Raw genomic sequence first — 17,622 nt, 5'->3', positions numbered from 1 at the left:
TGGGAATATTCCTTCTTGCATATCAAGTAACTCAGTGTGGATGATGAAAGCGACGTTAGAACGGAACCTTTTTTTTTTTTCCCAAAATGGTTTCAGTAACTTGCCTTGGAGTTCTGGAAAGTATGAAGTGTATATTTATTCTCAGAATGCCAAAATTTATTGAATGTAGATTTGCCAGCACCCTACTGACAGGATGAGGTTGATAAGATCATATGAAAGAGTTCTTGTAAGTTCATTTTCTTGAGATTAGTGGCCCATTTATATGTAAAGGAAAATTAAAACTGAAGGCTCAACAAGTAACAAAAAGCGCCACCAATTTACAGCAGTATCCAGAGTCTGAAATGCAGTAGAAATAAAGGTGCTGAATGCCAAATTGAAGCGCAAAGATGCACAGACACTGAGCAGTCCATTTCAAACTTTAATTGTACCCACTAGGAATGCACTGTTTCTACAATATAGTTTTAGTATAGCAATCCCACACAGAGCCACTGAATAACAACCAAGTATTCTCCTGAAAACTCAGTATTTACATAATCCCAAGTGACTAAAACAGACAGAACCCAAACTATGTAGCACATTACTCTTACACCCAAAAGGTTCTCAGTATAAACCCTTACAGGGAGCCCCAACTACATCAATAAAATTCTACTTTCACAGAAGGAGAAAGCCAGGATACGCAGTGTTTGGAACATACTAGTACATGAAGAGAGAACACAAGGTTAATAGTTGCTAAAGTAAATGGGGAAAATAACATGCCTATGTTTTAAAGATGCAAATACATCTCTATGGAAGCAGAACATTTTTTTCTTTATTTTTTCCAAAAAAACCCATCTTCCATATGCCGTATTATCAACATCTGATAGACTGCCTCAAAATACTAAATGGCTAAAGCCATACTAATGGCTAAATCCATTAAAGAAAAGCAACTGTTAAAAATATTAAACATGAGGAAAGATTGAGATATTACTTCATTAATATAATAAAGATTGTCACTCACATAGAAAAAACATGAATAAAAATAAGAGCAGTTTCTTCTAGACACTTCTCATTTGGACCTGCTTTCCAGTCATAACTCTCAGAAATTTTATTCACCTGGACTGATTTTTTCCAAAACAGGATATATTGAAATTTTAAAGCAAAATTCTTCAGCCATTAACACACGAGGTCAGGAAACAAAGCATTTCCTTAAATTAGAAATTGGGCAGAAAGGTAGCCTTTGTATAAGCAGCATGCTTATAGGAAGACTATCCTGTATCATTTTATTGAACAGCACTTTCCTTAAAGTAACTCTTTGGCATTAAAGTCATGCATCCAGAGGTTAGGAAGTGCCAAAAGTAAAGGCTGAGGAAGACAGCTGAAATTCTGGCATTTTTTAACTTCTGAATACTTGACTTTGAAACTTGCATGTTTTAAAAACACAAGGTATGCACAGTTTTATGTATGTATTATTCAGCCAATAATGTATCAGTAATATCACAAAACATTTTTATGTTGTAAATTTTATGTCATAATAAAAAATGAGCAGATACCTGTTTTACAGTCTTGTGTGTTCCTTGAGTCACCCTCTTTGTTTTTCCACCAGCTTGCCATTTTGATTTTCCTGTGGGAGAAGCAACTGTTTTAATAAACAATAATGGTTTTAATTAGACAGAGCATTCTAAAATACACATATCTCACCTTGCAGTGTACTGATATGGGCACAGTTTATGAATTAAGAGGTTTGTAAAATTATATATTCCAAATATATAATCCACAGTTCAGGATGTGGATAATGCCAGAAAACATACAGAAAATGAAATAAATTAGAAAGGCAAGGATACAGACTTCATTCAACAAAGATAACATACCTTTAAGTGCTCAGTGCCTCTGAAAATTGTATCATTACAACCTACGTGTCAAATATGACACTAGTCTTCTATATAGATTAAAAAAAATAAGTCTGCTCTTGAATGACTTCAATTAGATATTATTACAGAATCAAAACAAGGAATATCTTTCTTAGGAAAAATAAGTACAATAATTTAGTTTTTCTTGAACTGTTCAAACAACCTACCAGTAGATTTACATATTTTCTACCAAGAAAGATGGGGAAAAGCAGAAATTAGGACTGGATTTAGTTCACCTACATTTAGGCAGTCAAAGGAAGAGAGAAAAACATTCACAGAGCAGGAGTCAGTCCCCTTAAGATCTGAAATGCCTTCTCAAATGTACTCGTCTCCCTCCACTGCTTATACGAAGTGACTTTAGCAACTATGCTTCCAAAATCAGTTTAAATTCCCACAGTCAGAAGGGATGATTTCAGGTCTCAGTGCTGCAGTGGTGGTAATTTCTTAACTGATTAAGAGTTATCTTTGCATAAATAAATTTGTGTTAGCCTAGACCTACCTGACATGTTTGCTTTTAATATTTGAGATCTGCTCAGGGGCAATTTAAAACAAAAAAAGAAAAAAGTTTTTTAAAGTTTTATTCCTCCAACTTAGTATCTAAGTTACACAACATGAATATCACAGGATCCAATTACCAAAAATGTAAGCAAGTTAAGACAAAATACTAACTATGGCAAGAGTACTCTCTAGCACAGATTATATCTACATAAAAGTTTCAAGATTATTTAGCTGGATGAAGCCAAGCAAATAAATGCATTAGTTGAATATAGTTCCTTCCTAGACCACAGAGATCATTCTTGAATTTCAGAATTGTCCAGCTGAATTTTTAACAGTTCTTAGGCCAAACTCCCTAGCGCAGTCCAGCTGTTTTACATTGCTCTGGTTATGTAAAGCAGCTGTAAACCTGTCTTAATCAAGCAGTGGTACAGCTGGTTTGCATCATTGGCTATTCCAGGGAACAAGGCTTTTCATTTTAAAACAAATTAAAAATTATTGGCTTGATAATTCATTTTTAAAATGCTACATTAGCCAAAACAACAGGTACAAATTAATATATTGAACTCAATTTAGCAGCATCCAGGAAAAAATTTGATTCAGCTACTGTATGTATAAAAACTTCCTATTCACTAAAAAGCTTAAACTGCGGATCAGTTCCATGTCAGTATTATGATAACTGCAATATTTCAGTCACCAAAGTCTCTCTTCTGACATGATTTACATTTTGCAAAGACAAAATTTTGAATGCAATGGCATATAGAACTTGCACAGTGAAAAGGCTTACAAACAAACCTGGGTGTATTAAAATTCAAAAAGGGCAGATGAACACAAAAAAAAGCTGCAGTCTCTTTAGATTCTACAAAAACCAGAATACTAATCCATCATCTAATAACTGGGAAATGTCTGAACAAGCCTCCTGTAAAGACAAACGCAAGTTTTCAGGCACTTTCTATACAAGGCAGACATTTAGAGAAAACAAAACTTATGTAAATACCAGGTTTTGCAAACTTAAAAGCAAATAGCACGTTGCAAGAACGAATTTTTTCTTAAGGTATATGGGCCAAAGAGTTTTGTATTTCAGCGGCAGCCACATTTCTGAGCTTTATTACTCCTTTACTTCTGATAAGTGCCTCTGGTTATTATAAGACATCTTCCTTACTGCTTTTGTCCTTTTTATTGACAAGTAGTGACAACACAAGAACACTGCTCAATGGTTGTGTGTATGTTCAGTGACTACTGGTATGTAACCATACAATACTAGCACTGCTACGAGATGCATAGGAACTCAATGACAGATGAAGGGCATTACCTGCTAGGAATTTACTGAACTTTAGAAAAGAACAATAGTGACCAAAGATGATCATCTCATTAGCTATTAAGTTGCCAATATGAAATATATAAAGTAGCAAAGTTTTGCAGCATTCAGGGAGCTGCAGTTATATTTTACACTTGAAGTCCATTTCCTCTCTGTCTGGTAATTAAATATGAAGCATGCAGGGTTTATGATTTGTGAAGACTTCCTGTCACAAAAAGCTGAGGTGCTAATATCTCAAAAAAAAAAAAGCCATTGATAAACTATTTTCAAAAGTTATTTTTTATACTAACAATTTCTCTCTTTTGGATAGTTTTGTTGATATAAGAAATGTGGGAATCACCTTTAAATTTAGGAATTAATAGCAGCCCTCATGTCTGTTCTCACTATGGCAGAGATCAACTGCGTATGTTGTTTCAGTGCCTTTGACACTTCATCATCAGACCTTCAGCAGGAATGATAACAATTTTCAATTGTATTTCTTTTCATCTCCTTGAATCAATGTGAGGATACAACCAGGTAAGCATTCTGTTGTTTTCCTCCAGTTCTTATACAGTGTGAGAAATCTACTCTGTCACCTCTCTTCTTCCATGCACCTATAAAACCTGTAAGACAGTCAGTCTACATGATAGTGCCACTGCTACCTACAATCAGTCTGTACTCCAGAATCTACCTTACCAGTCTGGCTGGTGCAGTTGTCCATCTTAAGAAACACTTTTGCAAAAATGAGGCTTGGATAAGACCGCGTTGCCTGAATCTCATTTAAAGTAAGGCAGAGGCATCTGAGGAACCATATGAGACTGGTTATTTTTGACCTCTTAATTGAGGAAGCATATTGAAGTTTCTACTATTATTATAAACCGTACCTTTTTTTTGAAGTTTGTAGAGCAGTAGTAGATACGATTTTTCTAACCGTACAGTGCTAAGGATCTGGAGAAATTACTGCCTTCAAGCATGGATATAACCAAAATTCTCCATGTTTTTCCACCTCCGGATTGAATTACAGCAATGTATTTTGTACAAAATTACTTTTGCAAATCACTGTCACTGCCTCATCCAGAATATAATGGCCCTGTATTCACCTACCAGCACCAGACTGGATTCCCATTCATCTCAGTGAAATTCAAGGTTTGAAACTTATGAGCCTTAAAGAATATCCTTCTCTTCACGTTATATTCTGCCAGTTACAATCCGAGCCAATGTTTCTAGGGCTTAGACACAATGTTCTCAGTCATGACTCTTACAACTTCCTTACTTGGCCAAAGAGAGCCAAGTTTCATGACTTTCATCACATACTGCAAAACCTATTTACTCCATCAGGCTCTTGCTAAAGCAGTAGATATACTGCAGGCTGCCCAAAGGGTGCCAGGTAACCTTCAACCAATAAAATATGTTTCCTTACCCTGAAACACTTAATCTACAAATGAATTCTACATGGTGAGAGCCCAAATGTTTTTAAACAAATAGGAAATAAGAACAGTTACAAATAACAAGTTTTTCCAATTTTTTGACACATCTCAAAGTTCCAAAGATACCTGACCTTCTATTAATATTTAAATGTCAAACCTCTGGGATGTTTTAACTGTTGCTAATATCATCGCTTAGATTTTGTAATTAAATTTGTGTGTAGTGCTTATCTGCATGCAGTGCCTCAAATTCCACGCTAGGCATATAAAATCATTGCAAAGGAAAAAATTCTGAAATCCTTTATTAGAATGATCACAGCTTTCCAAGGTGGGCAAGATCTTAGTGACTGCACCAGGCGATTGGTGGCCATAGGTTTGGAATGCAAATTTAATTCTGGAGACAGAACATCAGACTAGTGAATTTTTCACGGTTATAAGACTCTCCTCCTAAGACACAAAGTCAACTGTACTGTTACTTAGTCTCTCCAGGAGAATCTGCTGCATATTAATGAATTCTGTGAAGGAGTATTTTAATTTCAATAGTTGAAATGTGTTAACAGTCACTATCTCTTCTAGACCATTGCCACCATGTTTTGGATTTTCTCATGTCATTGATCTGCATTCACAACTAGAATTTCAAATCTGACATAACAAGGGTGCATGCTGCTCTAAAACATGTAACAGAAGTGCCATCTACCATTCCAGAAATCTCTCTCCTTTTTAATGAAATATTTCTTATTGACAGGAACTATATATTTCCATTAAGGAATGAGAAGGTTTTGACCACAGTTCTTTTCATTATTGTTCTTTTACTCATGTCCTCTATATAAAATAGTATTTCAGAGGAAAAGTTAAATGGTAAGAAGGACACAAGCACACAATTTTTAAAGGAAATAGAAAAAGAAAGGATACAAACTGAAAAAAATGAGTGCAGCATTTTAATTTATCAACCCTCTATAACACTACCACTAGTAATAGCAAATGCCCATAGCCTCACTGTTTCTGCAGTAAAATAAATAAATCTTATAATGAATAACAGTATATAATATAAAATGCTAAATCACACACTGTTACTGCCAAAGCAATACCTCTGAACATAACGAGCAGAAGAAACTGCTCAAAGACAAAATTCTGCTTTGTACAGAAGAGTTGCAGGATTGGCTCAGGCAACACGAGCCTTTGGCCTGATTTACACAACCCCTGAACGAGTTAGAACTGTCCTAATTCATAATATTGCTGTATCATTCCTCAGGGACAAAATACATATTGAAAGATCAGCACAAAATGAATCAGAGCTCACTGACACCAACATATATGCCCTCTATGCCAAGACAAGGGTCAAGAGATAAAGGACCTGGCTCTGCCAGACTTTCATTAGCCACAAGTTCCTTTCCACAGGGAAATTTTCCATCAGGCAATTATTATCAGATCCTTTGCATTGTGCAAAAAGGTCAGCCTATGATTTAATGAAGAAATTTTAAAAAGAAGAAAGCACCAGTGACAAAAAGTTTAAAAATTACAATGGCGTTAATACAACCAAAAGAAGGAAATTAATATAGCTACTTGGATTTTAATTATCATACATAACAACTATTCAATGAAGGCTAAAAATTCACTTTTACATTCATTCTTCATGTTTTGGCAGAAAATGTTAGAGCAAATATTCATCTACAATTCACATACACTCATTTTTAAGGAAAAAGCCTTACCTGAAAGTTTCAAAAAGAGTATTACAAGCCAGGTAGTATTAGAAAATAACAGACTCCTTAAACAGAAACTGAATCAACTCACAAGTAGCTCAAAAATACTGTTAGAAATACATTCCATGTTCCTTTCGCTTATACTCACTCATATGACTACCTTCCCCAAAAGTGTAATTCAGAATCTATAAATACTTTGGGCCCCAATTCTGTGCTGCTTAAATGACGTATGTGACCAGTCCAATAATATCAATGGATCTACTAACATACTCAAGAACATGCAGGCAAATGTAAGACTAGCAAATAGATAAACACATCTTCTGGAGACAGATGTAAGTGAAGCTGCCACAAGAACACCAAACCAGCCCACTTAAAAATCCACATATTCATGATAATAAACTGAGTTGCTGCTACATGTGATCCAAAGCTGGGAGGTACGCATTCTACTTGGTCACTTTATGCTCAAGTCTTAAATTATTTCCATTTTCTCTTCCTACATGTAGCTAACAAAGATTCACAGTACATGTTTTTCTGCTGACTAGTTAGTGCTTACTAAAAATGCCACTACACAAAACGTACTCAGATAGCTGGGACAACACTGAAGTAAAAGGGTCAGAACCTGAAACCAAAGCTTGTAAATGTGGACACTTGTAATTAGGTTTAGGGTGTTTAGCTGACAAACATAAGTTAACGGTCATTCTGCCTGTCACTGTTCAACAGGTACAGCTATGCTTTCTGCACTGAATGACATTTCCTTAATGAAACATATACAAATGTCCACGTACAAACATCTAAATAGGTTTTCAAGCAACTCATTGTCTTCTGTGACTTTAGACTTTTCAGCTTTAAAAAAAAAAAAAAAAAAATCACAAATACACCTTAATGCATAAAGCAAGCCGAAGACAGTTGAAACTTTGCTTCAGACACAGGGTTAATTATCTTGTAACTTAGACATAACTTTTCATAGAAATATCTTTTCCACTGGCAGAATCACAGAACAGCTGAGGTCGGAAGGAACCTCTACAGATCATCTAGTCCAACCTCCCCGCTTAAAGCAACATCAGCTAGAGCAGGCTGCCCAGGACTACGGCCAGTCAGGTTTTGAGTGTCTCCAAGGACCAAGATTGCCCACAGTTTCTCCAAACAACTTGTTCCAGCATTCAACCACATTCACAGTAAAAAAAAAAAAATTTACTTTTAGACACTCTTGCCTAAGTCTCAAAAGCAGCAGCACCTGCACAAGGACGTGAGAGCTACAAAAATACTTGAAATGAAGTCCTCAAAAACATCATTCTGACATCTGGAACAGCTTGAGCAGTATAAAAATGAAAGTCAATTCCTGGCTCCTTAAGTCTTCATACCTCAAGAGAATATTACAACAGTAACAAAACTGTTCTGAAGACTTGCGTTACGGGAAACAGTCCCCGCATATCCTCTTCCTTAAAGATTCTTCACAGATGTTTACCAAAGACTGAAGTGATACCAAAAGAAACTTCCAAACTTATTTGTTTTAGCGCATAGAGAGCAATTTGTTGGATTGTTCTAAGCCATCCCTACAATTCTGAATTCCCAAGTTACAAGAGATCAATTTAAGACAACATTATTATATTACACAAGTGTCTTGATAATATCAGCAAAAGAGAACAGTCTTAGACATTGTTTACAGGCAAAATGAAAACAGTTTTTAATTTGTCACTGTGAAGGTTTTATAACATGATCTGTCAACTGCAGTGTGCATTTTGGAAAAAAGCTTTAAAATTAAACTATATACGCTAAACATAACCGTTTCTTTTTTTATAGAGAAATCCTATATAAGAAATATGTTTCCAGGTGAGCAACTCCAGTGACAAAGGGATGGAAGTGGAAATAGCTGGTGGGAAACTGTTGAATACATACCATCATCTTCTTTATTTTCCAGTGGAACACTCCATGCAATTAGGTTCCTTGCTGTACGTCCCTCTTCTGCAACTATTTTCCTCACTTTGTCATGGCTATTAGACCGTTGGAAAGAAGCCTGAAAACAAGAAATACAGGGATGGAAAAAAAATATAATTTGTTTGTTTGATATGTTAATTTCATCCAATATGTGGTTAAACCATGCAAAGTGGGGCGCGTGGGTACTGAATTTTCCCCAAATATCCGAAACAGGTGTACTTTCTCATTTTCACAACCATTTTTGTGCATGATAAGCAGGCTGATTCATCAACATGACATTAGAGTTACTACCCAGTCCTCAGTATGGGTATGTCTACACCATACATTTTTAAACTCCAACTGTCAACGCTGCTAGAGCATCACAGTAGACTTCACAAACATTTTAGTTACCTTGTGTTAATCGGAACTAATTATTCAAGATAAAAGCTGCATGACACCAAAATACATGTGTTAGCTGACTGGAGAGAGTCTGGAGAAAGGCACGAGATTTATAGGAACTATCTGAAACATGTAAAAAACCCACCTCTCTTTCACTGAGAAGAGAAGAACCTGGAAAGTATTTCCTGGCAACTAAAGTAGGCTGTTATTTACTAGAAAGCATCAGCTGTTCAAAGACAGAATGAGGGACACTGAGGATGAACTTCATTCACCTAATAAACATATTTCTTTGCACTTGCAAAATACACCATCGCAAGACCTTTGAAACTAAATATATTAAGAAATATTTGTATCAAGTGACAGATGTCAACTAGATAAACTCTTGCCTCTTCCACAGTGTATCAAGTTATTCCTCAGAAAATAATGTGAAACAAAGCCAAACTACATACTGTAATGCTAAATTTATGTACCGTGATAGCACAAAACTGCTGACCAAGTTATCTTTAAACACTGACAAACTTAACCACAAAGAAGTTACATAAATCTAAACCTTATTTTAGGCATGAACAGACTGATTTTCTACAGCATTAATCTGAAGATGCATTTTTCCTCTTTTCGTTCTTACCGTCATATGACTAAGCCTGCAACCACTTTGTTTTATAGTACTAGTACATCTTTAGAAAGAAAATATAGTAGAAATGGACATAGCAGATGAGTGGCTATAATTTATTCAGGTAGTAGGAAAGGCAACACAAATGAGAAACTGCTTTTACTTCAATGCTTATATAACAGTATTTAACTTAGGTTTCTCTCATGCAGATGTTCTCAACTGCTTGTTTCAAAGCCGCAGTGTGCCATCTAGTGCTCTGCAGACCTACCTAAGTATATCACCATGTAATACAATGAAAACAAAGAAAAAAATAGCACTGCTATAGAAATGAACTTTTGGAACACCTAATGAAATAAAGCAAATTATATATTTTGGCCCAAAGAAACCCAAGCAAAGCATGTAAAAAAACAGGATCTGTACTAAACTGGTTCTAGTCTTTCCTTATTCTATATAATTAATTGCCTATTCTTGTTAGGAATTTTTAGTGAGAGTGACCATTTCTGCTGAGTCAAGTTTGCTTCGGATTTTTAATCCCTTGTTGCTTAACAACACACTTTCCATCATCGATCTAAGAGTTAAAGATCCATGATTGTCACATAACTGTTTTAAAATCACTTTAAACTATTGGATAAACTCCCAACGTAAATACTTGTGGTAGCTTACTTCAGAACAGAGTCAACTTAATCGCCTTTAACTTAATTGCCTCTGAAATATGTCTGTCTTAAACGAAAAGAAGAATGTTCAGACTGCATTTTGCACTAATTTATTCTCAAATCTTAAAAAAAGACCCAAACACTCACCTTAGCTGGAAGTAAAGCTTATCTACGGCATCCCCAACTGCCAAAAATGAAATAAGTAAACAAATAAATCTTTCCTCATTTATTCCATCTTTTCTTTCAAATCCTCCACCAGTAAACAGCGTTCACTTGGCACAACGCACGTAATATTTAGCCATGGCTTTCCTACAGCATAAGCCCACTCATTCTTGCCATACACAGAGGTCTTGGAAACTATCTGAATTTTTGTCTTTCCTATTATTTTTTATGCTTTTATGTTCCATTTCATCCTTCGTTGGTCCTCCTGTCTTCCAGGCTTACCATCCCTGTTCCTTTAATCTTTTTTCTCATGTTTTCCAGATCTAAAGTTTTCTGAATCTGAGCACTTACGGTTTTCTCTTCCAGATTGTCTCCAACTGATTCACATTTGTCTTTGAAATACAATGTCCAATAGCAGATACGAATACTTCAGTGAAGACTTTCACAATGCTGAACACTGTGGACAGGTTATTCACATCTTACAGATGATACTCCCAATTAGTCATCTCAGAATGATGCATGGAGGTTTTTTGCAGTATGATATTACCTTTTCATCACTTATGATATAATCCTAACACATACGTCATGACATATCACACATAAACTAGCACAGCTTACACAGTCACAGAATAACAAAGCCTGGAAGGGACCTCTGCAGGTCCAGTCCAATCCCCAAGTCCCCGTCCCCTGGTCAAAACAGACCCTACTCTTCCTAACACATAAGCAGAACCTCTCCTGTTGCACATACGACCTTCTATAATCCCAAGGTTCCTTTCTGCACAACTGCAGCCAAGACAGTTGTTTTCCGTCTTTATTTCTGGAGATCATTACTCCCATGTAAGTGTGAAACTTCGCATTAGTCCACACCAAACTGACTTTTTAAATTATTTTATTCATTTTTTTATAAGCCAGAAAGGAAAGCAGAAGTATCTCAACATGACATTTCCAAGTACTTTGTATCATGAAACTAGAGCCTGTCTTGAAACTCTAGTCTCCGTAACTTAGATGTCAGCCAAAAGAAAACAACAAACCCTTAAAGGAGGTCTTAACGGGACAGTTAGCAATAACGAAGTGTACAGCCACAAAGAAGTGTAAACTATTGTGCCAAAGGCCATAGCGGGTATCGACAAGGTCTTTTCATTTGACTAGACAAGAGCAAGCTTTAATACCCTCCTTCATACAAGTGAAGTTGTACTGATGCATAGGTTTTTGACCGCTTCCTCAACATGAACCCCTCCTATTTGCCACTTAACTATGCAAAGAATTTACATGCTTCAAAGTGCTCTAGATACAATCATCTGTTAGGCAAAAGGAGTGACTAGAAATTTGTTTAGCCTTAAATAGCAGATTTTTGTTACTTAGTCTGTACCGCTTCTTTGCATGGCTATGAATATTAAAAGACCTTTTATGAGGATTCTTGTTTTAATGGTGTTCATATATATAAATACATTGCTGTAAACAAAACCACCAGTTTCATCCATTGCATTCTCAAAGAAAATGACTTCAGCTCTAACCTCAGCTACTTCAAAGAACACCACTCTGTTAGTGTAACCAACCATTATGGTCTTACACTACAGCAAAGGTGGTTTGAAAGCAGTTTAAAATGGGAATCAGCTGAAAAGAAATCTTAAAGTCCAAAAAAAGGATATACTAACATAACTAGAAATTATGCAAAACCAGAAGAACTACTCAGATTTCTTCTACAGTAAAATTCATTTCTGAAAGTATCTCATCGTGGTGTTAATAAATTAAACTGATTCAGTTTCTAGAATCAATACGTTCAGAGAAGGTACAAATGAACTGATTTATCAGTGAATCCCAACATGCAAATTTAGTTTTTCCTGCAGTAGGAAAAATCCTACCACACTGTTACAGTAGCTGAATGTCTTACCATCATGTTATAGCCTTCCTCCGCATCAACAGGCTCACTTATTACATTTTTGGACGACCCCATTGAGTTTTCATACCTGTGTCAAAATAAATGCAATTAATCATTTCCACCTAAACCACTTCTAAAATTAATTTCAGCTTCTTAGCAGCATTTATGTCATGGACATCAGATGAACACAGTAAAGTTTTCAGAAGATAGTTTTATTTGTGAAGTGTTTGCATTGCTCCTTATTAAAAGTAGCCAAAGGCCCAAGAAGGAAACAAAAAGAGAATGACCCTACAGAAAAATGTAAATGTATACGTAGTAGGATAGTAAACAGTGCAAAGACTATTAAAACTTCAAAACAAATCATTGCATGGACTGCTCTAGAATAGTGAAAGGCAAGAAGAATAATCTTTCCTGTGATAGAGGACCGAGCAAGTTGGTTATTAGCTCAGAAAGAAAAATGAATCAGAGAGATACTAAGAATTCAGTATCAGATAATTAGTGGCGAAGCAAAATAAAATGGAAAACTTCTCATTATAAAAAAAAAAAAGCATGTGACAGTGCCTGTAGAAGCCGACTCTGAGAAAGTGAATACTTTTATCCAGTTTTGAACTACAGAACCATTGCCACAAATGCAGAAGTGCACAGGACTAAATATTTATAGGTTTACCAAGAACTTCCTGAACAGTGATAGCAATTCAACCCTTGGCTTCAGGGTTGAAATAAATTCTAGCCAGCTACTGATTAGAGTGCAAAAACTCTCCTGCAACAGTTCTTGTTCTTCTGAGAAATCAGGCGTTAACCAGAAGTTAAAGACACTTGTACATTATCAGAAATTAGGTAACAGAACAAGATTAACCTTTAATCAGATCCAAAGTGGGATTTTGTTGGTCTCTATCATTAAGGATACTGCTTGAAGTAGGCTGTTCCCTTATTCACATGTTACATCTTGTACTCCTCATAAATTACTCATTTTTCTAAAATCAAATATCCAAAACCTATGTCACCAACTGGCAGTTGTTAAGATTTGCACTTGTTTGTATGCTTTATGACGACCTACTGAGCTTATGAAAACTGAAACATTCTGCAGCTGGTTGAAGGAAGCTGAGTTTTTGAAAACAAAGTAGGATTGTATTTCAGCATCACTTCAGACATCAGGATAGGCCCAGCATGAGGAGACTTCAAACACCGAGGTATCTTAGAAAACTGTGCTTTTGCCTACCAAATTAACTTGATTATAATCAAGGTGTAAGAAAAGGTCATTAAATTGACATCTATATTTGAGGAAAAAAACTGAGGGACCAAGTATTTTCCCAGTACTGCAGGCATTTGGAAATAATTTAGAAACAAGAATCTGTATTTAGAAAAAAGCGTAGAGAAGGCAAACCCCACCCGAGCACGCTGCAAGACCTACTGTACTGTCAGCTTTTGTAACTGTGATTTTTCTCTCCGACAGCGAAGGAATGCCGTCAGTTTAAACTATGAACATCATCAACAGTTTTTAAATGCAAATACTCATACACCTCATGGCAGTTTTTCAGCGTTTACAGTGGTTTTTCTCAGTAGGCATGCCTCTCCCTTCCGTACAACTTTCACACCGCAAGAAAGGTGGGCCTGCGCAACCCAAAGCAACAGCGAGGTGTACGACAAGCTCAGGACCCTCCCTCAGCCTGAGCCATTCCAAGTTTCCTCACAGACTTTCTTCACGACGGCGGGCTCGGGCAGGAGGGACGGGGAAGAGACTTATTGGGAAGGGACGGGCCCCTCCCACCGCCAGGCTGAGGCAGGGCTGCCGCGGGGCACACCGGGGGCTGCGGAGCCCCGCTCCTCGGCAAGGCGCCCGGCCGAGCTCCCCCACACGGCAAGGCCTAACCGACACCCACCGGGCCCGCTCACCGCCACGGGCTTCCCGGTTGCCTGTAGCAACCGGCCTCACTCCCTCACCCGGGCCCGCGCTGCGCAGGGCAGGGCAGGGCCGCCCGGGAAGGCCGAGGGCCCGGAGCCTCCCTCAGGGGCAGCGGCTGGGGGCTCGGCGGGGCGGAGGAGGGCTGGCCCGCCGCCATCTTGCCCCGCCGCCGCGCCCCGCGCCGCTCTGCCGCCGCGCCCCTCCCCCGCGCCGGGGCGCGCGGGGCGGCCACTCACGCTCTCCGCCGCGCCGCGCCGCACCGTCCCGCCCGCGCGCGTCCCGCCGCGGTGATGTCATCGCATCCCGCCGCCAGCGGCCGCCCGCCGGCCCGCGCTGCGCTTGTTCCCCCCTCCCGGCCCGGCGAGCCGCGCATGCGCCGCCCGCGCCGGTGAAGGCATTGCCCTCACCTTGCCCACCCACCTCCCGCCTGCCGCGCGGGCTGGGCGCTGAGGCGGCCGCGGGCGCTCCGCCTCTGACATAGGGCTGGAAGGGGTTCCCAAACTGCGTACCGGAGGCACCTGCAGCTCCCCGGGCTGTGCCAGGCCGTCCGTCGCTTGGGGCTGCCTTGTCAGCCCTGTGAGAAAGCCCCGAGGTGCCTCTCTTCGGGCTTCCCGGGCTGACGGGACAGGTGAGGTGATGGCGGTCAGCCCCTCAGCATCGAGCCCTTTCCCTAGCAGCGGGGAGCTGGAAAAAGGAGAACATCGAGTATGTGCCAGCCAATAAATAATTGTGTACAATACAGTGGGTGTATGTGCAGGCAAATAGCAAAACAGGACCTAATCCCGGCGTTTTTAACGCTGGTGAGGCCTGAGTTAGGGTACTGCATCCAGCTTGGACACTGCACTTGGAGAAAGATGGGGCTCCTGTGGAGAGGCCAGCCCATTTCGTGGGATCTGAGGCCTGGAAAACATGATTTCTGAGGAAATACTGGACAAGTTGAATCTATTTAGCCAAAAGGGGATGTGGTAGGAGTGTTCAAGCATGTAAAAGCACGGTTGTGAAGAGAAAGAGAATAATCCACTTCCCCCACAGTGACAGGAATGATGGGAAGTAAGAGGCCTAAATTGTAACCAGGACAATTTAGGTTGCCATCTCTAAAACATTAAAAATAATACAAGGATTGGAATAGATGGCTTGGGAGATTATATAACCTTCAGCTGAAGTCTCCAGGAACAGCAGCACCAACATCACTCAGAAACGACGCATATACTTGACTCTGGTTCGGAGCACTGAGCCAGGTGGCCCCTGAAGGTCCCATCCAATCCCTTGTACTGTCATTGTTCGATAACAAGCTTGTTTATTATTTATCAGGCAGTTGTCTGAGTTTCCACAACTGCCTCTCTGGTCTGCGGCTGAGCTGAGCACTGCGGTACTGTGCCTCGCATCAAATCCTGCTATTCTGGTTCGATGCCAAATCAGATACTGCATCAGGAGAGGGTCATTTTATAACCTAATTCCTCAGATATTAATAACTGCACTAAATGTAAAGAAGTAGAAAAACAGGTCGGTAATGTCTGCGGAGTCTGAAATACTTCAGGATACTTTGTGCAAGGTGTTATGAAGCAATTAATTAGAACACTCAGAAAGTCGTATTCGGGTACTAATAAAGCAAATGACTGCCATTTTGAAATCCAAACACGGGGTACTTGAACCCGATTATAAGTAAATTGTTGCTCATTTTTTTCCCTTACTTAAACCCACATGCCAAAATCCAACAACCTTTATAATGGAAGAAGGAAGGATAATCTTTGCATGCAGGTCTTAGATGCACTTAACTGTCTCGTATGCAGCTTAAAATGTTTACATGTGATAAAAACAAAATTAGGAGAATGTGTCAAAATGGAAGCCGATCTAAATAAAACTACTGTAAATCCATTTATTGTGAAAATGTATAAATGTCATGCATTAGAGTAAAGAAAATTAAGGCTTATTCAAGTTGGGCAGTGATTTATAAAACTAAAATGTAAAAATGTCAAAAAACTGTAGTAAACACCAGATGGATAACTTCGCTTGCTAGAAATAACTGTTAAGAAACTGCTGTGTTTGTTGCTGGACAACTGATCTCATGCTGACAGTTTAACAGGAACAGATTCACATTTGGAGATCTCATAGAGAAGAAGTCGTGTTGAACATGACCTTCTAACATTAATTCCTTTGTGTCTGAAAGAACAGCTCCAAACAGATTTGTGAAAGACTGTATGCAATTTGGCTTGAGGGAAGGAGGGATTTTCTGGAAAAGGCAGAAAGTTCAGCACATAAAAAAGTTTTTATATAGCATGACTTGTATTCTGATTTAAAAATAGCTTCACTAATACGCTCTTTTTACTTACAAGTCACAATAGTGATGCATTTGCTGTGCACTTGGTTAAAAATATCGAGGGAATATGAAAGCCTCTCTCTTTTTTTTCTTTCCCCACCCTGCATCCTTACCAGAATGATCTTGAATTTTATTATATGACTGATTAACTGCGTGCTGGGAAGTGTCTGGATTGTATTTCGACACAGGCTAACTACCAAGAGAAGAATATGATTTCCTATGCTTTCCCTCTTGCTGAGCTTTAGATTTTTTTCCTAACATATAGGATACGATGACTTTTGGGTTATGCTTGCTTTATTGTTCCAGCTATTTGTATTTCCTCCTCCTTCTATCTTCAGTCATCTTGGCATATCAACGTATTGTTAATAAACTTGCTCTTCGCACATCTATGTTGCATTTGTTATTTGGAAGCTATTACAGTTGTTCAGGCATCAAAATGTATAATCCGATACACTTGTCAACCCTTGAGGTATGCAGCAAAGAGGTTTTGTGGAGTGTTAGTAATGCATTTGATAAAGAAGACAAAGCATTTTCAGTAGTATTTCAGAAACCAATCAAATCTGATTTCTGTTTTGATTGCTTGTAGGATTTGCTTTGTCTACACACGCCACGAGTAGTATGACTTAATTCACATTTTGTGTTTGTGATTTATAGAAATACTGATGGGAAATTTGACATTTAAACCAATAAAAGATATTAGACTTAACTCACTATTAGATTTTTTAATAGAAAGACCTTTCATACACAGGCAGGAAATTGCAATAACACATTTACTGATTTATTGCAATATTTTACTCTCAGATCTTCAAAATGAACTGTCGTAGCTCTTCACAGTTAATAGAATTTGAGGTTAACTGGGGAGCAGTACATCGCTATCGCCACGGAAGGGACAGGACAGCACAGCACAGCACAGCAGATAACCTCCATTAATTGAGGGCCCTGCTTAAACCTGGCAACAATTGCGTTTCTGGAAATCCAGGTGG

This window comes from Gavia stellata, chromosome 13 (assembly GCF_030936135.1).
Source record: "Gavia stellata isolate bGavSte3 chromosome 13, bGavSte3.hap2, whole genome shotgun sequence".
Lineage (NCBI taxonomy): Eukaryota > Metazoa > Chordata > Aves > Gaviiformes > Gaviidae > Gavia > Gavia stellata.
This window is presented reverse-complemented; position numbering follows the sequence as displayed.